Below are 24,996 nucleotides of genomic sequence, written 5' to 3'. Positions count from 1 at the left end.
CTGTCACTGTTTCCAGGTATCATGATACTATACATAGAAAATCCTAAAGATGCCACCAGAAGACTACCAGAGCTGTTCAGTGAATTTAGTAAGGTCACAGGATGTAAAACAAATGCAGAGAAATCTCTTGCATCCCTATATGCTAACAATGAAAGATCAGAAAGAGAAATTAAGGAAACACTCCCATTTACCATTGCAACAAAAAGAATAAAATACCTAGGAATAAACCTACCTAGGGAGACAAAAGACCTGTACAGAGAAAACTATAAGACACTGATGAAAGAAATCAAAGATGACACTAACAGATGGAGAGATATACCATGTTCTTGGATTGGAAAAATCAATATTGTGAAAATGAGTATACTACCCAAAGTTGGCTTAATTGATATTAAGCCACAATTCAACGCAATCCCTATCAAATTACCAATGTCATTTTTCACAGAACTAGAACAAAAATCTTTACAATTTGTATGGAAATACAAAAGACCCTGAAAAGCCAAAGCAATCTTGAGAAAGAAAAATGGAGTTGGAGGAATCAGGCTTCCTGACCTCAAACTATATTACAAAGCTACAGTAATCAAGAGAGTATGGTACTGGCACGAAAACAGAAATATAGATCAATGAAACAGGATAGAAGGCCCAGATGTAAACCCACACACCTATGCTCACCTAATCTATGACAAAGGAGGCAAGAATATACAATGGAGAAAAGAGAGTCTCTTCAATAAGAGGTACTGGGAAAACTGGACAGCTACATGTAAAAGAATGAAATTAGAACACTCCCTAACATCATACACAAAAAATAAACTCAAAATGGATTAAAGACCTGAATGTAAGGCCAGACACTATAAAACTCTTAGAGGAACACATAGGTAGAACACTCTGACATAAATCGCAGCAAGATCTTTTTGACCCATCTCCTAGAGCAATGAAAATAAAAACAAAAATAAACACATGGGACCCAATTAAACTTAAAAGCTTTTGCACAGCAAAGGAAACCATAAACAAGATGAAAAGACAACCCTCAGAATGGGAAAAAATATTTGCAAGTGAAGCAACTGACAAAGGATTAATCTCCAAAATATACGAGCAGCTCATGCAGCTCAAAATCAGAAAAACAAACAACCGAATCAATAAATGGGCAGAAGACCTAAATAGACATTTCTCCAAAGAAGACATACAGACTGCCAACAAACACATGGAAAGATGCTCAACATCACTAATTATTAGAGAAATGAAAATCAAAACTACAATGAGGTACCACCTCACATGGGTCAGAATGGCCGTCATCAAAAAATCTACAAACAGGGTTTCCCTGGTGGCGCAGTGGTTGAGAATCTGCCTGCCAATGCAGGGGACACAGGTTCGAACCCTGGTCTGGGAAGATCCCACATGCCGCGGAGCAACTAGGCCCGTGAGCCACAACTACTGAGCTTGCGTGTCTGGAGCCTGTGTTCCACAACAAGAGAGGCCGCGATACTGAGAGGCCCGTGCACCGCGATGAAGAGTGGCCCCCACTTGCCGCAACTAGAGAAAGCCCTCGCACAGAAACGAAGACCCAACACAGCCATAAATAAATAAATAAAGGAGTTCCTTTAAAAAAAATAAAATAAAATCTACAAACAACAAATGCTGGAGAGGGTGTGGAGAAAAGGGAACCCTCATGCACTGTTGGTGGGAGTGTAAATTGATACAACCACTATGGAAAACAGTATGGAGGTTCCTTAAAAATCTAAAAACAGAACTATCATATGACCCAGCAATCCCACTACTGGGCATATACCCAGAGAATACCATAATTCAAAAAGAGTTATGTACCCCAATGTTCATAGCAGCACTATTTATAATAGCCAGAACATGGAAGCAACCTAAATGCCCATCAACAGAGGAATGGATAAACAAGATGTGTTATATACACAGTGGAATATTACTCATGCATAAAGAGGAACAAAATTGGGTCATTTGTAGAGATGTTGATGGACCTAGAGACCGTCATACAGAGTGAAGTAAGTCAGAAAGAGAAAAACAAATATTGTATATTGACACATACATGTGGAATGTAGAAAAATGGTACAGATGATCCTATTTGCAAAACAGAAATAGAGACACAGACATAGAGGAAAAATGTATGGATACCAAGGGGGAAGGGGGGGTTGGGAGAAATTGGGAGATTGGGATTGATACATATACACTATTGATACAATGTATAAAATAGATAACTAATAAGAAAATACTGTATAGCATAGGGAACACTACTTAATGCACTGTGGTGACCTGAATGGGAAGGAAGTCCAAAAGGGAGGAGATATATGTATATGTATGGCTGATCCATTTTGCTGTACATTAGAAACAAACACAACACTGTAAAGCAACTATACTCCAATAAAAATTAATTTAAAAATTAGCAAACCAAATCCAACAACACAAAAAAGATCATAAACCACAACCAAGTGGGATTCATCCCAAGCTCACAAGGTTGGTTCAGTATACGCAAATCAATCAATGTAATACACCACATTAACAAAAAAAAGGAAAAAGCCACATGATCATCTCAATAGATGCAAAAAAAGAAAAGCATTTGACAAAATTCAACATCCATTTATGATAAAAACTCTAACCAAAGTGGGCATATAGGGGAAAATCTCAACATAATAAAAGCCATTTATGACAAACCCACAGCCAATATTAATACTCAGTGATGAAAAGCTGAAAGTCTTCCCACTAAAATCTGGAACAGCCAAGGATACGCACTCTCACCACTTCTATTCAACATAGTATTGGAAGTCCTGGTTACAGCAATCAGACAAGAAAAAGAAATAAAAATATCCAAATTGGAAGGGAAGAGGTAAAACTGTCACTAAATGCAGATAACATGATACTACATATAGAAAACCCTAAGGACTCCATACAAAACTACTAGATCTAATAAATGAATTCAGCAAAGTAGAAGGATACAAATTAAGTTCAGAAACTAGTTGTGTTTTACAGTAACAATGAAATATCAGAAAGGAAATGTAAAAAAAAAAACAGTACATTTTAAAATCACACCAAAAAAATTAAAATACCTAGGAATAAACCTGACCAAGGAAGTGAAAAACTTATATGCTGAGAACTTTAAAAAACATTAATAAAGGGAATAAAAGAGGATTCAAAGAAATGGAAAGATATCCCATAATCTTGCATTGGAAGAATTAATACTGTTAAAAATGGCAATACTACCCAAAGCAATCTACAGATTTAATGCAATCCCTATCAAATTACCCATGACATTTTTCACAGAACTAGAACAAATAATCCTAAAATGTATATGGAATCATAAAAGACCCAGGATTGGCAAAGCAATCCTGAGGGGGAAGAAAAAAAGGAGGTGTAATCCTCCCAGACTTCAGACAATAGTGCAATGCTACAGTAATCAAAACAGTGTGGTACTGGTACAAAAACAGACATATGGATCAATGGAACAGAACAGACAGCCCAGAAATAAACCCACACACCTATAGTCAATTAATCTTCATCAAAGAAGGCAATGTAAAATGGGAAAAAGACAGTCTCTTAAGCAAGTGGTGCTGGGAAAGTTGGACAGCTGAATGGAAATCAATGAAGTTAGAACATACCCTCACACTATGCACAAAAATAAATTCAAAATGGCTTAAAGAATTAAACATAAGTCATGACACCATAAAACTAGAAGAGAGCAAAGGCAAAACATTCTCTGACATAAACTGTACCAATGTTTCCTTAGATCAATCTCCCAAGGCAATAGAAATAAAAACAAAAGTAAACAAATGTAACCTAATCAAACTTACAAGCTTTTGCACAGCAAAGGAAACCAACCATAAAAGAACCAAAAAGACTACCTATGGAATGGGAGAAAATATTTGTAAATGATGAAACCAAGAAGGGCTTATTCTCAAAAATATACAAACAGCTAATACAACTCAACAACAAAGAAACAACACAATCGAAAAATGGGCAAAAGACCTAAAGAGACATTTCTCCTAAGAAGACTTACAGACGGCCAATAGGCACATGAAAAGATGCTCAGTGTCACAAATTATTGGAGAAATGCAAATCAAAACTACAGTGAGGTATCACCTCACACTGGTCAGAATGGCCACCATTAATACGTCTACAGAAAAATTCTGGAGAGGGTGTGGAGAAAATGGCACACTCCTACACTGTTGATGGGAATGTAAGTTGGTGCAGTCACTGTGGAAAACTGTGTAGAGGTTCCTCAGAAAACTAAAAATAGAATTACCATATGATCCAGCAATCTCACTCCTGGGCATATACCCGGACAAAACTATAATTCAAAAAGATACATGTACCCTTATGTTCATAGCAGCACTATTCAGAATAGCCAAAACATGGAAACAACCTAAATGTCCATTGCCAGATGAATGGATAAAGAAGATGTGGTACACATATACAATGGAATACTAGCCAGCCATAAAAAAGAAGGAAATAATGCCATTTGCAGCAACATGGGTGCAACTAGAGATTATCATACTAAGTGAACTAAGTCAGAAAGAGAAAGACAAATACCACATGATATAACTTATATGTGGAATCTAAAATATGGCACAAATGAACTTATCTACAAAACGGAAACATACAGACATAGAGATCCAACTTGTGGTTGACAAGGAGGAGTGGGGTAGGGAGAGGGATTGACTGGGTATTTGGGGTGGGTAGATACAAGCTATTACATTTAGAATGGATAAACAACAAGGTCCTAATGTATTGCACAGGGAACTATATGCAATCTCCTGGGATTAACCATAATGGAAAAGAATATGAAAAAAGAATGTATATATGTGTATAACTGAGTCACTTTGCCATACAGCAGAGATTGGCACAACATTGTAAATCAACTATACTTCAATTAAAAAATAAAAATAAAATTATCACGTCAGAGTAGCAAAAAGTACAAAGAATGAAAAAGAGTGAAGAAAGCCCAGAGGACTTATGGGACACAATAAAAGGAAACAATATCCACATTATGGGAATTCCAGAAGCAGAAGAGAAAGGGACAGAAAGTATATTGAAAGCAATAATGGCTGTAAACAACACAAACCTGGAAAGAGAAATGAACATCAAGATCCATGAGGGCTGAAGGTCCCAAAATAGGGCTACACTAAGATACATTATAATAAATTGTCAAAAGGCAAAGACAAAGATTTTGAAAGCAGCAAGAAAAAAGAGAGAAGTTACATACAAGGAAAATTCCATAAGAAACTTCGGGTCAGGAAAGAATGGAGTGATATGTTTGAAATATTTTTTCTTAAATGTCAACCAAGAGTTCTATGCCTGGCAAAATAATCCTTCAGAAATGAAGCGGAGGTAAAGCCTTACCCAAACAAACAAGAGCAGAGGGATTTCATTACCACAAAACCTGCTGTAGAAGAAACGCTAAAGGGAGATCTTTGAGTGGAAGTAAAAGGACGCCAATTAATATAATAAAAATATAAGAAGGTAGTGTAAAACTTAGTGGTAATGGTAGATATAGAGTCAAATTTAGATTCCGTAATACAGTAATGGTGGTGGTTTATAATCCACTTACAACTCTGGTTTAAAAGTTTAAAAGCATATGCATTAAAAAATAATAACTAGAGAGCAGAAGCAAGAAGAACTACAATCTTGCAGCCTGTGGAACAGAAACCACGTTCACAGAAAGACAGACAAGATGAAAAGGCAGAGGGCTATGGACCAGATGGGGGAACAAGATAAAACCCCAGAAAAACAACTAAATGAATTGGAGATAGGCAACCTTCCAGAAAAATAATTCGGAATAATGATAGTGAAGATGATCCAGGACCTCGGGAAAAGAATGGAGGCCAAGATTGAGAAGATCCAGGAAATGTTTAACAAAGATCTAGAAGAATTAAAGAACAAACAAAGAGAGATGAAAAACAAAATAACTGAAATTAAAAATACACTAGAAAAAAAAAATACACTAGAAGGAATAAGTAGCAGAATAACTGAGGCAGACAACGGATAAGTAACCTGGAAGACAAAATGGTGGAATTCACTGCTTCAGAACAGAATAAATAAAAAAGAATGAAAAGAAATGAAGACAGCTTAAGAGACCTCTGGGACAACATTAAATACAACAACATTCGCATTATAGGGGTCCCAGAGGAGAAGACGGAGAGAAAGGACCAGAGAAAATATTTGAAGAGATTATAGTCGAAAACTTCCCTAACATGGGAAAGGAAATAGCCACCCAAGTCCAGGAAGTGCAGAGAGTCCCATACAGGATAAACCCAAGGAGAAACACACCGAGACACATAGTAATCAAACTGGCAAAAATTAAAGACAAAAATTATTGACTGCAGCAAGAGAAAAATGACAAATAACATACAAGGGAACTCCCATAAGGTTAACAGCTGATTTCTCAGCAGAAACTACAAGCCAGAAGGGAGTGGCATATTATATTTAAAGTGATTGAAGGGAAGAACCTACAACCAAGATTACTCTACCCAGCAAGGATCTCATTCAGATTCGACAGAGAAATTAAAACCTTTACAGACAAGCAAAAGCTAAGAGAATTCAACACCACCAAACCAGCTCTACAACAAATGCTAAAGGAACTTCTCTAAGTGGGAAACACAAGAGAAGAAAAGGACCTACAAAAACAAACCCAAAACAGTTAAGAAAATGGTCATAGGAACAGACATATCAATAATTACCTTAAACGTGAATGGATTAAATGCTCCAACCAAAGGACTCAGGGTGCTGAATGGATAGAAAAACAAGACCCATATATATGCTGTCTACAAGAGACCCACTTCAGACCTAGGGACACATACAGACTGAAAGTGAGGGGATGTAAAAAGATATTCCATTCAAAGGGAATTCAAAAGAAAGCTGGAGTAGCAATACTCATATCAGATAAAATAGACTTTAAATTAAAGAATATTACAAGAGACAAGGAAGGACACTACATAATGATCAAGGGATCAATCCAAGAAGAAGATATAACAATTATAAATATATATGCACCCAACATAGGAGCACCTCAATACATAAGGCCACTGCTAAAAGCTATTAAAGAAGAAATTGACAGTAACACAGTAATAGTGGGGGACTTTAACACCTCACTTACACCAATGGACAGATCATCCAAACAGAAAATTAATAAGGAAACAGAAGCTTTAAATGACACCATAGACCAGATAGATTTAATTGATATTTATAGGACATTCCATACAAAACCAGCACACTACACTTTCTTCTCAAGTGGGCATGGAACATTCTCCAGGATAGATCACATCTTAGGTCACAAATCAAGCCTCAGTAAATCTAAGAAAATTGAAATTATATCAAGCATCCTTTCTGACCACAATGCTATGAGGTTAGAAATCAATTACAGGGAAAAAAAGTAAAAAAACACAAACACATGGAGACTAAACAATACGTTTCTAAATAACCAAGATATCACTGAAGAAATCAAAAAATACCTAGAGACAAATGATAATGAAAACATGACGATCCAAAACCTATGGAATGCAGCAAAAGCAGTTCAAATAGGGAAGTTTATAGCTATACAAGACTACCTCAAGAAACAAGAAAAATCTCAAATAAACAATTTAACGTTACACCTAAAGGAACTAGAGAAAGAAGAACAAAAAACCCCAAAGTTAGCAGGAGGAAAGAAATCATAAAGATCAGAGCAGAAACAAATGAAATAGAAACAAAGAAAACAAGAGCAAAGATCAATAAAACTAAAAGCTGGTTCTTTGAGAAGATAAACAAAATTGATAAACCATTAGCCACACTCATCAAAAAAAAGAGGGAGAGGACTCAACTCAGTAAAATTAAAAATGAAAAAGGAGAAGTTATAACAGACACTGCAGAAATACAAAGCATTCTAAGAGACTACTACAAGCAACTCTATGCCAATAAAATGGACAACCTGGAAGAAATGGACAAATTCTTAGAAAGGTATAACCTTCCAAGACTGAACCAGGAAGAAATAGAAAATATGAACAGACCAATCACAAGTAATGAAATTGAAACTGTGATTAAAAATCTTCCAACAACAACAACAAAAAATCTTCCAACAAACAAATGTCCAGGACCAGATGGCTTTACAGGTGAATTCTATAAAAACATCTAGAGAAGAGCTAACCCCCATTCTTCTCAAACTCTTCCAAAAAATTGCAGAGGAAGGAACACTCCCAAACTCATTCTATGAGGCCACCATCACCCTGATACCAAAACCAGACAAAGATACTACAAAAAAAGAAAATTACAGACCAATATCACTGATGAATAGAGATGCAAAAATCCTCAATAAAATACTAGCAAACAGAATCCAACAACACACTGAAAGGATCATACACCATGATCAAGTGGGATTTATCCCAGGGATGCAAGGATTCTTCAATATACGCAAATCAATCAATGTGATACACCATGTTAACAAATTGAAGAATAAAAACCATATGATCATCTCAATAGATGCAGAAAAAGCTTTTGACAAAATTCAACACCCATTTATGATAAAAACTCTCCAGAAAGTGGGCATAGAGGGAACCTACCTCAACATAATAAAGGCCATATATGACAAACCCACAGCAAACATCATTCTCGATGGTGAAAACCTGAAAGCATTTCCTCTAAGATCAGGAACGAGACAAGGAGGTCCAGTCTCGCCACTATTATTCAACATAGTTTTAGAAGTCCTAGCCATGGTAATCCGAGAAGAAAAATAAATAAAAGGAATACAAATTGTAAAAGAAGAAGTAAAACTGTCACTGTTTGCAGATGACATGATTCTATACATAGAGAATCCTAAAGATGGCACCAGAAAACTACTAGAGCTAATCAATGAATCTGGTAAAGTTGCAGGATACAAAATTAATGCACAGAAATCTCTTGCATTCCTATACACTAATGATGAAAATTCTGAAAGAGAAATTAAGGAAATACTCCCATTTACCACTGCAACAAAAAGAATTAAATACCTAGGAATAAACCTACCTAGGGAGACAAAAGACCTGTATGCAGAAAACTATAAGACACTGTTGAAAGAAATTAAAGATGATACCAAAAGATGGAGAAATATACCATGTTCTTGGATTGGAAGAATCAACACTGTGAAAATGAGTATAGTACCCAAAGCAATCTATAGATTCAGTGGAATCCTTATCAAATTACCCATGGCAATTTTTAGAAAACTAGAACAAAAAATCTAAAATTTGTATGGAGACACAAAAGACCCTGAATAGCCAAAGCAGTCTTGAGGGAAAAAAAACAGAGTTGGAGGAATCAGACTCCCTGACTTCAGACTATACTACAAAGCTACAGTAATCAAGACAATACGGTACTGGCACAAAAATAGAAATATAGATCAATGGAACAGGATATAAAGCCCAGAGATAAACCCATGCACCTATGGTCAACTAATCTATGACAAAGGAGGCAAGGATATACAATGGAGAAAAGACAGTCTTTTCAATAAGTGGTGCTGGGAAAACTGGACAGCTACATGTAAAAGAATGAAATTAGAACACTCTCTAAGACCATACACAAAAATAAACTCAAAATGGATTAGAGACCCAAAGGTAAGCCCGGACACTATAAAACTCTTAGAGGAAAATATAGGAAGAACACTCTTTGACATAAATCACAGCAAGATCTTTTTTGATCCACCTCCTAGAGAAATGGAAATAAAAACAAAAATAAACAAATGGTACCTAATGAAGCTTAAAGGCTTTTGCAAAGCAAAGGAAACTACAAACAAGATGAAAAGACAACCCTCAGAATGGGAGAAAATATTTGCAAATGAATCAACAGACAAAGGATTAATCTCCAAAATATATAAACAGCTCGTGCAGCTCAATATTAAAAAACCAAACAACCCAATCCAAAAATGGGCAGAAGACCTAAATAGACAGCTCTCCAAAGGGTACATACAGATGGTCAAGAAGCACATGAAAAGCTGCTCAACATCACTAATTATTAGAAAAATGCAAGTCAAAACTACAGTGAGGTATCACCTCACACCAGTTAGAATGGGCATCATCAGAAATTCTACAAACAACAAATGCTGGAGAGGGTGTGGAGAAAAGGGAATCCTCTTGCACTGTTGGTGGGAATGTAAATTGATACAGCCACTATGGAGAACAGTGTGGAGGTTCCTTAAAAAACTAAAAATAGTTACCATATGACCCAGCCACCCCACTACTGGGCATATACCCAGAGCAAACCATAATTCAAAAAGACACATGCACCCCAATGTTCATTGCAGCACTATTTACAATAGCCAGGTCATAGAATCAACCTAAATGCCCATCGACAGATGAATGGATAAAGAAGATGTGGTACATATATACAATGGAATATTACTAAGCCATAAAGGGAACGAAATTGGGTCATTTGTAGAAACGTGGGTGAATCTAGAGACTGTCATACAGAGTGAAGTAAGTCAGAAAGAGAAAAACAAATATCGCATATTAAGCATATATGTGGAACCTAGAAAAATGGTACAGATGAACCAGTTTGCAGGGGTCAGAAATTGAGACACAGATGTAGAGAACAACATATGGACACCAAGGAGGGAAAGCAGCGGCAGGTGGGGGTTGGAGTGTGATGAATTGGGAGACTGGGATTGACATGTATACACTGATGTGTATAAAATGGATTACTAATAAAACCTGCTGTATAAAAAAATTAATAAAATTAAATTTAAAAATTTTAAAAAATAACTAGAATTATCTGTTATTAGATATATAATATAAAAATGTGTAAATTATAACATCAGAAACCTAAAATGTGAGGGAAAGGAGAAGTAAATGTGTAGAGTGTAGAAATGCTATTGAAGTTAATTTATTATCAGTTTCACATAGGGTGTTATAATTTTAAGATATCTGATATAAACCTCATGGTAACCACACGGGAAATACATATAGTAGTCACAAAAAAGAACATGATAAAAAAAGTCAAAGCATACTGATACCAAAAAATATCAAAAAAGGGAGGAGGATAAGAAAGAACAATAGATCTACAAAACAACCAGAAAACCATTAACAAAATGTCAATAGTAAGTTCTTACTTATTAATCATTATTTAAATGTAAATGAATTAAATTCCTAATCAAAAGACACAGAATGGTTGAAAGGATTAAAAAAGAAAACAAGATCCAACGATATGCTGCCTATAAGAGACTAACTTTAGCCTTAAAGATACACATAGACTGAGAGTAAAGGGATGGAAAAACATATTTCAAGCAAGCGTTAACCAGAAAACAAACAAACAAACCAGGGGTAGCTACTTATATCAGGCAAAATAGACTTTAATGTAAAAATGTAAAAAGAGACAAAGAAAGTTATTATATAATGATAATGGGGGTCAATCTATCAAGAAGATACAAGAATTGTAAATATTTATGCACTGAACACTGGAGCACCTAAGCAGATAAAGAAAAAACTAACATAGTTAAAAGGAGAAATAAAGAGCATTATAATATTATTACATGGAGTCTTTAATACTCCACTCTCAACAATGGATAAATTGTCCAGAGAATCAATAAGGGGACAGTATACTTGAATACCACTATAGACCAAATGGACTAACGAACATATACAGAACATTATATCCAACAGCAGCAAAATAAACATTCCTCTCAAACTCACATGGAATATTTTCTAAGATAGAACATATGTTAGGCCACAAAACAAATGTTAGCAAATTCAAGAAGGTTGAAATCATACCAAGTATCTCCTCTGACAAAAATAGTATGAAACTAGAAATCAGTAACAAAAGGAAAACTCAAAAACTCATGAATACATGGAAAGTAAACAACACTCTCCTAAAGCAGTAATGAATTAAAGAATAGATTGAAGAGGTAAGAAAAAAGTATCTTGTGACAAACAAAAATGAAAACATATACCAAAACTTATGAGATGAAGCAAAAGTAGTTCTAAGAGGGACGTTTATAGCCAAAGAAAAAAAGAAGGTTTACATTAAGAACAAGAAAGATCTCAAATAAACAACCTAACTGTTCACCTAAAGGAACTAGAAAAAGAACAACAAACAGCCCAAAGTTAGCAGAAGGAAGGAAATAATAAAGATTAGAGCAGAAACAAATGAAATAGAGAACAGGAAAACAAGAGAAAAGATTAACAAAACAAGAGTTTTGTTGTTTGAAAAGATAAAGTTGACAAACCCTTCACTAGACTAACCAAGGGAAAAAAGAGAACTCAAATCAACAGGATAATAAATGAAAGAGATAATATTACAATGGGTACCACAGAAAAAGAAAGGATGTTAGAGGCTGCTATGATCAAAAATATGCCATCAAACTTCTAGGACAATCTACAAGAAATGGAAAATTTCTTCGATACATAAAAACTACTGAAGAGAGTTCCAGAGACGGTGGAGTAATAAGACCCTGACTCTTTTGGGCACGCCAAAATTACAACTATTTACAGAGAAACAGTTGATGAGAAAAACCAGGATCTACAATAAAAGACCTTCTACAACCAAAGATATAAAAAAGGAACCACAAGTAGATGGGTAGGAGGGATGGACTCGTGGTACAGTTAAGACCTACAACCCCAGGTAGGCAATCCACAAATAGGAGAATAATCACAATTGCAGAGGTTCTCCCCAAGAAACAAGGGGTCTGAGGCCCATATTGGGCTCTCCAGCATGGGGGTCCTGTACTGGGAAGATGAGCCCACAGAACATTTGGCTTTGAAGGTCAGCAGGGTTTCCTTTGTGGAGACCCAGAGGGCTGTGGGAAATAGAGACTCCTCTCTTTAAGGGTGCACACAAAATCTCACATGCTCTGAGACCCAAAGCAGAAGCAGAAATTTGAAAGGAGCCTGGGTCAGACCCACCTGCTAATCTTGGAGAATATCCTGGAGAGGCAGGAGGCAACTGGAGCTCACCCTGGGGACACAGATATGAACGGCAGCCTTTTTGGGAGCTATTTCTACCACGTGGACACTGGTGCTAGTAAGCACCACTTTGGAGTCCTCCCTCTAGTTTGTTAACCTTGGGGCCCAGCCCCACCTCCACCCACCAGACTGTATGCAGCACTGCTGGGATGCCTCAGGCCGACCAATTTGCCAGATGGAGACACAGATATACCCACCAGCAGGCAGGCTGCCTTAAAACCCCTTGAGCTCACAAGCACCCCTGGACATAGCCTTGTCCACCAGAGGGCCCAGGAACTGGTCCCCCACATCAGGGTACAGGCACTAGAACTGGGACACCCAGGGACTTACAGCCAGAGATCCAGGGACACAACTCTGCCCACCAGTGGGTAGGCACCAGCCCCAGAACCACCTAGACCCAGTCCCACCCACCAGTGTGTGGACACCAGCTCCAGGACAACTGCAGCCCTGAAGCCTGACCTGTCAGACCCAGTCCACCCACCAGCAGAACATCAGCTGTGAGACACCTTGGGTCCCTCAGCCAGCTGCTCTTGGATCCAGCCCCACTCACTAATGGGTCAAAACAAGCTTTGGGAACCCCCCTTCTCTGAGACACCAGAGCCAGCTGTGTCAGGAATCAGCCCCATTCACCAGCAGTCCAACACCAGCTCTGGGACCCCTAAGCCCTGCAGCCACAGACCCCAGGACATGGCTCTGCCTGTCAGTGGACCAGCACTAGCCCCAAGACATGACTTTACCTACCAGCAGGTGTGCACTTGCCCCAGGACCACTGTGTCCCTTCAGCCTGCCTGGTCAAGACCCAGCCAACACACAAGCAGGCCAGCACCAGCCCTGGGATTCCCTGGGTTCCAGCCCCACACAACAGTGGCCTGACACCAGCTTCAGGATCTCAAAGCCCTATAGTCAGAGTCTCTGAGACACAGCACCACCCACCAGTGAGACAGAATTAGCACTGGGACCCCCTAGGTCCCAACCCCACCCAGCAGAAGGCCAAAACCCACTCCGAGATACCTTGGACACCTCAGAAAGTTGCCCTGGGATCCAGCCCCACTCACCAGTGGGCTGACACAAGCTATGGGATAACTCGGAAACCATAGCCAACCACGTCAGGAACTGGCCCCACCTACCAGCAGGCTAATGCTAGATCTAGGAACCATGGCCCTGTAACCACCCACCCCAGAACCTGCCTCTGCCCTCCAGTCAGCCAGCCATGGGACCTACTGGTGTTCTGCAGCCAGTCAAGCTATGACCCAGCTCCACAAACCAGTGGCTGGCACTCTTGCACAAGGCAGGGCTTGGCAACCAACTGGACTGAGGGACAGTCACACCTACCAGACTACACACAGTAGTCAGTGCACCACAACAGAAGGATCTGTGCAGTCAACATAGGGGTTGCCCCTAGAACATATAGCTCTGGTGACTAGAAAGGTGTGTGCTACTGGGATGCATAGGATGTCTCCTACAAAAGGACAAGTTCAGGAGTACAACAAACATACCAGATACATAGAAATAAAACCAGAATTAGGCAAAAAGAGGTGACAGAGAAACATGTTTCAAAAGAAGGAACAAGATAAAGAAGAAAGAGAAGAACTAAGTGAAGTGGAGACAGGCAATCAACCGATAAAGTGTTCAAGGAAATGATCATAAAGATGATCAAAGAACTCAGGAGAAGAATGGAAGAACAGACTGAAAAGTTAGAAGTTTTTAACAAAGAGCTATAAAATATGAGGAAGAACTAAAAAGAGATGAAAAATACAATAACTGAAATGAAAAATAAACTAGAAGGAGTCAACAGCAGATTAAATGATACAGAGAAACAGATCAGAAAGCTGGAAGACAGAGTACTGGAAATCATTGAAGTTGAACAGAAAAAAAAGAAAGAAAAGAAAAAAGCATAAAAAGAAATGAGGACACTTTAAGAGACGTCTGAGAAAATATCAAGCATAATAACACCTAGAAGGAGAAGAGAAAGAAGGGGCAGGGAACAGATTTGAAGACGGTAACTGAAAATTTCTTAACCTGGGAAAGGAAACAGACATCTAAGTTTGGAAAGCACAGAGAGCCTCAAACAGGATCAACCCAAAGAGGATTGCACCAACACACATTATAATTAAAATGGAAAAATTTAAAGATAAAGAGAAAACATTAAAAGCAGCAAGGGAAAAAAAAGTAACATGTTACACACAAGGGAATTCCCATAAGGCTATCAGCTGACCTTTTTCTTTTTAAAGAATTGAAAAAAAATTTTTTTTAATGTTTATTTATTTATTTATTTGGCTGTGCCAGGTCCTATTTGTGGCAAGTGGGATCCTCATTGTCACATGAGGGATCCTCATTGCAGCATGTGGGATCTTTAGTTATGGCATACGGGAACTTTAGTTGTGGCATGCGAACTCTTAGTTGCAACATGTGGGATCCAATTCCCTGATCAGGGATCAAACCCAGGCCCCCTGCATTGGGAGTGCAGAGCTGTAGCCACTGGACCACCAGGGAAGTCCATGTTAGCTGAACTTTCAGCAGAAACTCCGCAGGCCAGAAGAGAGTGGCATTTAAAATGATGAAAGGGGAAAACCTACAATCAACAATACTCTGCCAAGCAAGGCTCTCATTCATATCTGATGGAGATCTCAATAGATTTACAAATAAGAAAAAGCTAAAAGAGATCAGCACCACCAAACCAGCTTTACAAGAAATGTGAAAAGGACTTTTCTAATTTAAAAAGGCCACAACTAGAAATATAAAAATTATAAAAGGAAAAAGCTCATTGGGAAAGGCAAATATACAGTAAAGGTGGTAAATCAACCACTTCAAGTCTACTAAGAAGGTTAAAAGACAGAAGTAATAAAATCATATCCACAATAAGCAGTTAAGGGATACAGAAAAACAAATAGATATAAAATATGATGTCAAAATGGTAATTGTGAGGAGAGGGGAGTAAAAAATGGAAGGTTGTTAAAATGCATTTGAAATTAAAAGTTCAGCAACTTAAAAAAATTACATATATATATATATATATATACACACACACACACACACACACACACACACACACACACACACACATATATAAAGAGAAGAGAGAGATTGCCTTATATAAACCTCATGGTTTATATATAAACCATACGTAAACCAAAAATCTATAATAGATACACACACACACAAAGAGAAAGGAATCCATTCATAACACTAAAGAGAGTTATCAACTTACAAGAGAACAAAAGAAGGAGGAACAAAAAAGAACAACAAAATGATCCAAAAGCAATGAACAAAACAGCAATAAGTACATACCTATCAATATTATTTTAAATGTAAATGGACTAAATGCTCCAATAAAAACACATAGAGTAGATGAATGGATACAGAAATAAGACCCATATATATGCTGCCTATAAAAGACTCACTTCAGATCTAAACACACACACAGACTGAAAATGAGGGGATGGAAAAAGTTACTCCATGCAAATGGAAATCAAAAGAAAACCAGAGTAGCAATACTTATATCAGACAAAATAGACTTTGAAACAAATAATGTTACAAGAGATGAAACAAATAATGTTACAAGAGACAAAGAAGGACATTACATAATGATCAAAGGATTAATCCAAGAAGAAGATATAACATTTAAAAATATATAAGCACCCAACAAAGGAGTACCTAAATACATAAGGCAAATATTAACAGATATTAAGGGAGAAATTGATAGTAACACACTAATAGTAGGGGACTTTAACACTACACTTAACATCAATGGACAGATGATCCAGATGGAAAATCAATAAGGAAACACTGGCCTTAAATAACGCATTAGACAAAATTGACTTAACAGAAATATATAGAACATTCCATCCACAACAGCAGAATACATATTCTTTTCAAGTGCACATGGAACATTCTCCAGGATAGATCACATGCTGGCCAGAAAACAAGCCTCAGTAAATTTAAGAAAATTTAAATCATATAGAGAATTTTTTCTGACCACAACCCTATGATACTAGAAAATAAACTACAAGAAACAAACCCTCCCTCCCCCAAAAAACACACATGGAGGATAAATAATATGCTATTAAACAACCAATGGATCATTGAATAAATCAAAGAAGAAATTTTTTAAAAGCTGGAGACAAATGAAAACAAAACAAATGAAATCAGGCTGCAGCAAAATCAGTTCTAAGAGGGAAGTTTATACAAGACAAGACTACCTCAGGAAACAAGAAAGTGCTCAACTGAACAACTTAACCTTACACCTAAAGGAACTAGAAAAAGAAGAACAAACAAAACTCAAAGTTAGTACAAGGAAAGAAATCCTAAAGATCAGTGCAGAAATAAATGAGACAGAGACAAAAAAAAAAAAACCCAATAGAAAAGATCAATGAAAATAAGAGCTGGTACTTTGAAAAGATAAACAAAATTGATAAAACTTGAGCCAGACTCATCAATGATAAAAGAGAGAGTACCAAATCAATAAAATCAGAAATGAAAAAAGAGAAGTTACAACTGACACCCCAGAAACACAGAGGATATAAGAAATTACTATGAACAACTATATGCCAATAAAATGGGCAACCTAGGAGAAATGGACAAATTCCTAGAAACGTATAATCTCCCAAGACTGAACCAGGAAGATATAGAAAATATACTAATTACCAGTAATGAAATTGAATCAGTAATTTTAAAAACTCCAAACAAATGAAAGTACAGGACCAGATGGACTCACAGGTGAATTCTACCAAATATTTAAAGAAGGGTTAACTATCCTCAAAGAATTCCAAAAAAATTTCAGAGAAAAGAATACTTCTGAATTCATTCTACAAAGCTAGCATCACCCTGATACCAAAACCACATAAAGATATCACAAAAAAAAGAAAATTACAGGCCAATATCACTGATGATCATAGACGCAAAAATCCTCAACAAACCATTAGCAAACTGAATTCAACAATACATTAAAAGGATCATACACTATAGTCAAGTGGGATTTATCCCAGGGATGCCAGGATGGTTCAATACTGCTAATCAATCATTGTGATACACTGCATTAACAAATTGAAGAATAAAACCATATGATCATCCCAATAGATGCAGGAAAAGATTTTGACAGAACTCAACACACATTTCTGATAAAAACTCTCCACAAAGGGGGTATGGAGGGAACATACCTCAACGTAATAAATGCTATATATGACAAACTCACAACTAACATCATACTCAATGGTGAAAAGCTGGAAGCATTTCCTCTAAGATCAGGAGCGCTACAAGGATGCCCACTCTCACCACTTTTATTCAACATAGTATTGGAAGTCCTAGCCACAGCAGACAAGAAAAAGAAAAGGAATCCAAACTGGAAAGGAAGAATTAAAATGTCACTGTTTGCAGATAACATGATACTATACAGAGAAAATCCTAAAGATGTCACCAAAAACCTACCAGAGCTCATCAATGAATTTAGTAAAGTTTCAGGATAGAAAATTAATATACAAAACTCTGTTGCATTTCTATACACTAACAATGAACTATTGGAAAGAGAAATTAAGGAAACAATTCCATTTACAATCACATCAAAAAGAATAAAACACCTAGGAATAAATCTAACTAAGGAAGTAAAAGACCTGTACTTGGAACAGGATACTGATGAAAGAAATTGAAGATGACACAAACAAATGGAAAGATATATTGTGTTCATGGATTGGAAGACTTAATGTTGTTAAAATGACCATATTACCCAAGCAATCTACAGATGTTATGTAATCCCTAACAAAATACCAATGGCATTTTTCACAAAACTAGAACAAGTAATTTAATAATTTGTATTGAAATACAAATAACTCAGAGTAGCCAAAACAATCTTGAGAAAGAAAAACAGAGCTGACTTCAGATCACACTACAAAGCTACAGTCATCAAAACAGTATGGTACTGGCACAAAAACAGACACATAGATCAATGGACCAGAATACAGAGCTCAGAAATAAACTTATGCACTTATGGTCAATTAATCTATGACAATGGAGGCAAGAATATACAATGGGGGAAAAGAGAGTCTCTTCAACAAATGGTGCTAGGAAAACTGGACAGATACATGTAAAAGAATGAAATTAGAACATTTTATCACACCATATACAAAAAATAAATTAAAATGGATTAAAGACCTAAATGTAAGACTGGAAGCCATAAGACTTCTCAAAGAAAACTTAGGCAGAACACTCTTTGACATAAATCATAGTCATAATTTTTGGGTCCCTCTCCTAAGGCAGATGAAACAAAAGCTAAAATAAACAAATGGGACTGAATTAAACTTAAAAGCTTTTGCCCAGCAAAGGAAACCTGTGTCAAAATGAAAAGACAACCTACTGAATAGGAGAAAATATTTGCAAATGATATGACTGATAAGGGATTAAAATCCAAAATACATAAACATCTCATACAACTCAATATCAAAAAACAAAAAAAATCCAAACAACCCAGTTTTCAAATGAGAAAAGTTCTGAATAGACATTTTTCTGAAGAAGACGGCTAACGGGCACATGAAAAGATACTTAACATAGCTATTCATCAGAGAAATATAAATCAAATCCATAAGGTGAGGAATATCTCCTCACACCCGTCAGAATGGCTATCATTAAAAAGACCACAAATAATAAATGTTGGAGAGGATACGGAGAAAAGGGTGCTGTTGTACACTGTCAGCAGGAATGTAACTTTGTGTAACCACCATGGAAAAAAAGTATGGAGGTTCCTCAAAAAACTAAAAATAGAGTTACCATATGACCCAGCCATTTCACTCCTGTCTATGTATCCAAAGAAAATGAAAACACTAATTCAAAAAGAAACATGTACTCCAATGTTCTGAGCATTATTTACAATTGTCAAAATATGGAAGCCATCTAAGTGTCCATCAAAAGATGAATGGATATAAAAGAAGTGATATATATAGATATATATACACACACACACACATACACATATACATACAGTGGAATACTACTCAGCCATAAAAAAGAATGAAATTTTGCCATTTGCAACACCGTGGATGGACCTAGAGGGTATTATGTTTAGTGAAATAAGTCAGACAGGGGAGAAAGACAAATACTGTATGTTAGCACTTATATGTGGAATCTAAAAATACAAAACAAGTAAATGAATATAACAAAACTAAAACAGACTCACAGATATAGAGAACAAACTAGTGGTTACCAGCTGGGGAGATGGAAGGGGGTGGGGCAAGATAAGGGTAGCAGATTAAGAGGTACAAACTACTATGTATAAAATAAATAAGTACAAGGCTATATTGTGCAGCACAGAAAATATAGCCAATATTTTATAATAACTTTAAATGGGGTATAGTCTATAAAATAACTGAATCATTATTCTTTATATCTGAAACTAATATAATATTTTAAATCAACTGTATCTCAATTTTTAAAATTTATGAAAAGAAAGACACAACCTACCAAGACTGAATCAGGAAGAAATAGAAAATCTGAAGCCACCAATTACTAGTAAGGAAATTGAATCAGTAATCAAAAATCTAACAAGGAAAAGCTCCACTTAGCCTAGCTTAGCCTGGCCCTAGCTCCCAAAGATTTTCTTCTGTTTTTTCCTGAAAGTTTTAGATTTTTTTTTAAATTTTACAGTTAAGTGCATGATTCATTTTGAGTTAAGTCAAGGTTTGTGTGTGCATGTGTTTTGTTTGTTTGTTTGTTTGCTTGGGATAGGGATTCCAATTGCTCCATCATCATTAATAGGAAAGGCGACTCTTCCTATATGTAACTGCTTGACAATTTTGTCAAAAATCAGTTGGGTCTGTGTATGGGTTTATTACTGGGTTCTCTATTCTGTTCCATTGATCTATGTGTCTATCCGTCTGCTAATATCACACAGTTGATTACTGTAGCTATATAATAACTCTTGAAATCACGTAGACTGATTTCAAATTTTTCAAAATTATTTTTGATTATTCTAGTTTCTTTAATTTTTTGTATATATTTTGGATTAAAATAGTCTATAATGACAAAAAATCTTGCTGAGATTTGATAGGCATGGCTTTAAATCTGTATATCTATTTGGGCAGAATTGACAACCTTACTATGCCATCCACAAACACAGTATATTTCTCCATTTATTTAGTTCTTTTATTTCTTTCATCAAAATTTTGTAGTTTTTAGCATATAAGTTCTGCACATATTTTTAAAATTTTCACTTAAGTATTCCTTTTTGTTATTGTAAATGGTACTACATTTTAAATTTTGGTATTTATGTATTCATCAATAGTATATAGAAATACAATTGATATACAGTATCATATCCTGCAAACTTCCTGATATAATTATTAGTTCTAGAAGTTTTTTTTTATAGATTCCTTGGAATTTTCTATATAGATAATCATGTCTTCTGCAAATAGAGAAAAATTTTCTTCTTTCCTTTTTGAGCAGCATGCTGTTTATTTCTCTTTCCTGCCTTATTGTGCTGGGTGTAACTTCTACCACTATGTTGAAAAGAGAGGTGAGACAGGAACAAAAGAAGACATCTTGCCTTGTTTCTGACTTAAAATAATTCATTCAGTCTTTCACCGTTACATATAATGTTAGCTATAGGCTTTTTGTAGATGTTCTTTATCAAGTTGAGTGAGTTCCACTTCTATTTCTAGTTTTCTCAGAGTTTTTATTATGATTGATGTTATGATAAGGTTTTCTTCATTAGCCTGTTAATATGGTGTGCCTCATTGACTGACTTTTGACTATAAACAAACTTCCATCCCTGGAACAAACCCTGCTTGGTTATGGTATACAATTCCCTTTATATATTGCTGCATTCTATTTGCTAATATTTTGTTAAGGATTTTTGCATCTATTCTTTAGTGATATTGGTTTGTAGTTTTCTTTTTTCTTTTCTTTTTTTTCTTTTGTACCATCTTTGTCTGGTTTTGGTATCAGGGAATATTAGCTTCATAAAATGAATTAGGAAATTTTCCCTTCTCTTCTATTTTGTGGATGAGATTTTGTGGAATTTGTGCTTATTTTAAAAAATTCTCCAGTGAAAGCATCTGTTTTTCTTTGGGGGGAGGTTTTAATTTACAAATTAAACTTCCTTAAAAATTATAGAGCAATTCAAATGATCTATTTCATACTGACTTATGGTAATATTTCTTTTCATCTAAGTTGTTGAATTTATGTGTGTGAAGTTTTTTTGTGGTATTCCCTTATACTTTTTTGATGTCTGTAGGATCTGTAGTAACATCTCTATTTCATCCCTGAGAGTGATGATTTGTGCCTTCTCTATACTTTTGTTGTCAGTCTCACTAGAGAATTGTCAAGTTTATTGGTCTTTTCAAAGAACCAGCTCTTTGTTTCATTTATTTTCTGTATTGTTTTCCTAACTTCATTTTCATTGACTTCCACTCCCCCTTTTATTATTTTCATACCTCCACTTGATTTGGGTTTATTTTGCTTTTCTTTTTCTGAGTTCTTAAGACTAGAGCATAGACTATTTGATTTGAGATTTTTCTTCTTTTCTGATGTATAATTTAGTGATATAAATATCATTCTCAGCACAGCTTTACTGTGCCACACAAATTTTGATGTGTTGTATTTTTTATTTTCTGTTCAATTTATTTTTTAATTTTCCTTAAGATTTACTCTTTGACTTACGGATTACTTAGAAGTGCATTGTTTGGTTTCCAAATGCTTAGGATTTTCTCATTACCTTTTTGTTATTGACTTCTAGGTTGATTCTGTTGTGGTCAGAGAACACACTCTATATTACTTTAATTATTTAAAAATTTGCTTTGATTTGTTTTATGGCCTAGGATATGGTCCATATTCGTATATATCCAGGGACCACTTGAAAGGAATGTGTATTCTCCTGATGTTTGATGGAATGTTCTATAAATGTTGATTAGCTACTGATGATTGATGGTACTGTTGAGTTCTTCTATAGCCTTCCTGATTTTTTATCTAGTTATCTATCAATTCTTGAGAATGGGGTGTTGAAGTCTCCAACCATAATTGTGGATTTCTCTATTTCTCCTTTCAGTTCTACCAGTTTTTGCTTTACATATTTTGCAGCTCTGTTTCCTGATGCATACACACTTCGAATTTCTATGCCTTTTTGGTGTATTAATGCTTTTACCATGATATAATATCCCTCTTTGTCTCTGGCAGTTTTCTTTGCTCTGAAGTCTGCTTTATCTGATATTCATATAGCCACTTCTGCATTCTTTTGACTAATATGTACATGATATATCTTTTTCAATCCTTTTGCTTCCAAATGCCTAAACTGTCATATTTGAAATTGTAGACAACATATAATTGGGTCATAACTCTTTATCCACTCTGGTAATCTCTGTCTTTTAATAGATGTATTTAGATCATTTACAGTTAATACATTTATTGATATGTAAGGGCTAAAGTATGCCATATCACTTTTTGTTTTCTGCTTCTTCTCTCTGACTTTTGTTTCTATTTTTTATCCTACCTTCTTGTGGATTACATGAATATTTTCTAGAATTTTACTTTGAGTCATCTCTACTGGTTTCGAGTATATCTCTTGGTTTAACATTTTTAGTGGTTGTTCCAGATACTACATTATATGTATGCAAATTATCACAGTCTACTGGTGTCATCATTTTACCATTATACCAATGAAATATAAAAACCAGATGTCCCTTTACATCCCTTTAACTTCCCACATTTACAATTAACTATTTCCTCTATAGACATTTAGAACCACATCAGACAGTGTTATAATTTTTGCTTCAATTATCAACTATAATTTAGAAAACTCAAGAGAAGAAGGAAAGCCTATTGTAATTAGCCTTAATTTTACCATATTCTTCCCTCCTGATGTTTCAACTTTCCTTATTCTGTTTTCTTTCTTTTTAGAGAACTTCCTTTATCTATGCCTTCTGGTGACAAATTCTTTTAGTTTCCTTTCATCTGAGAATGTCTTGATAATTCTAAAAGTATATTTTCACTATATATAAAATTCTGGGTTGACAGTTTTTTCTGTTAGTATTTTAAAACTTTTCTGCTACTTCCTTTTAGCCTCCATGGTTTCTGATGAAAAATCTGTTGTCATAATTGTTTTTCCCCTATAGGGAAGGTGTTGTCTTTCTCTCAAACTGATTTCAAATTTTTTCTTTGTCTTTAGAATTCTAAAGTTTGAATACAATATGATCAGTATGTATTTCTTTGAGCTTCTTCTGTTTGGGGTTCTCTCCATTTCTTAAACCTGTAGGTTTATGCTTTTACCAAAATTTGGTTAGTTTTCCACCATATTTCTGTGACTGCTTTTTAAGTCCCACCCTCTTTCTCCCCTCCTTCTAAGATTCTGATGACCAAATATTAGATCTTTCGTTACAGTCCCACAGGTCCCTAAAGCTCTATTCATTTTCATTAATCTGTTTTTTCTCTGTTGTTCAGGATGGGTGAATTATACTGTTCTATCATTTGGCTCACTGATTCTTCCTTCTGTTCCTTCTATTCTGCTATTGAGTCAATCCACTGAGGTTTTTATATTGGTTGTTGTATTTTTCAGTTTTAAAATTTCAATTTGATTTTTCCTCTATGTCTTTTATTTCTTTGCTGAGGCTTTTTTCCCTTTGTTTCAAGTGTGTCTAATTGCTTGTTAATGCATTTTTATCATGACTGCTTAAATTTCTTATCACATAATTCTAACGTTTCTATCATTTTGGTATTGGCATGTATTGATTGATTTTTTTCATTCTGCTTGAGATCTTCCTGGTTCTTGGTATAAAAGTAATTTTCAAATTAAACCTGGACTTTATGTGCATTATCTTATTTGACTCTGAATCTTATTTAAATATTCTGTTTCAGCTGAATTCCATTCTTGTGGGTGAAAAGGGGAGGAATGCTGCCTTGTTACTATCAGGCAGAGGTAGAAGTCCTGGTTTTCCAATTGGCTTCCATTGACATTCAAGGGGGAGCTCCTCATTAATTCTGGGTATAGGTAGGAATTCCATCTCCTTAGTAACCTCCATTGATACCTCCCTTGCTGGAAGGACTAGGAGAGGCTCCCCACATGGCCTCCACTGACACCATGCAGGTTTGGGTGGCCTCATTATCACTGGGT

The sequence above is a fragment of the Balaenoptera borealis genome (genome assembly GCF_965194805.1).
Source record: "Balaenoptera borealis genome assembly, chromosome: 3".
NCBI classification, from domain to species: domain Eukaryota; kingdom Metazoa; phylum Chordata; class Mammalia; order Artiodactyla; family Balaenopteridae; genus Balaenoptera; species Balaenoptera borealis.
Note: the sequence above shows the minus strand (reverse complement) of the source record.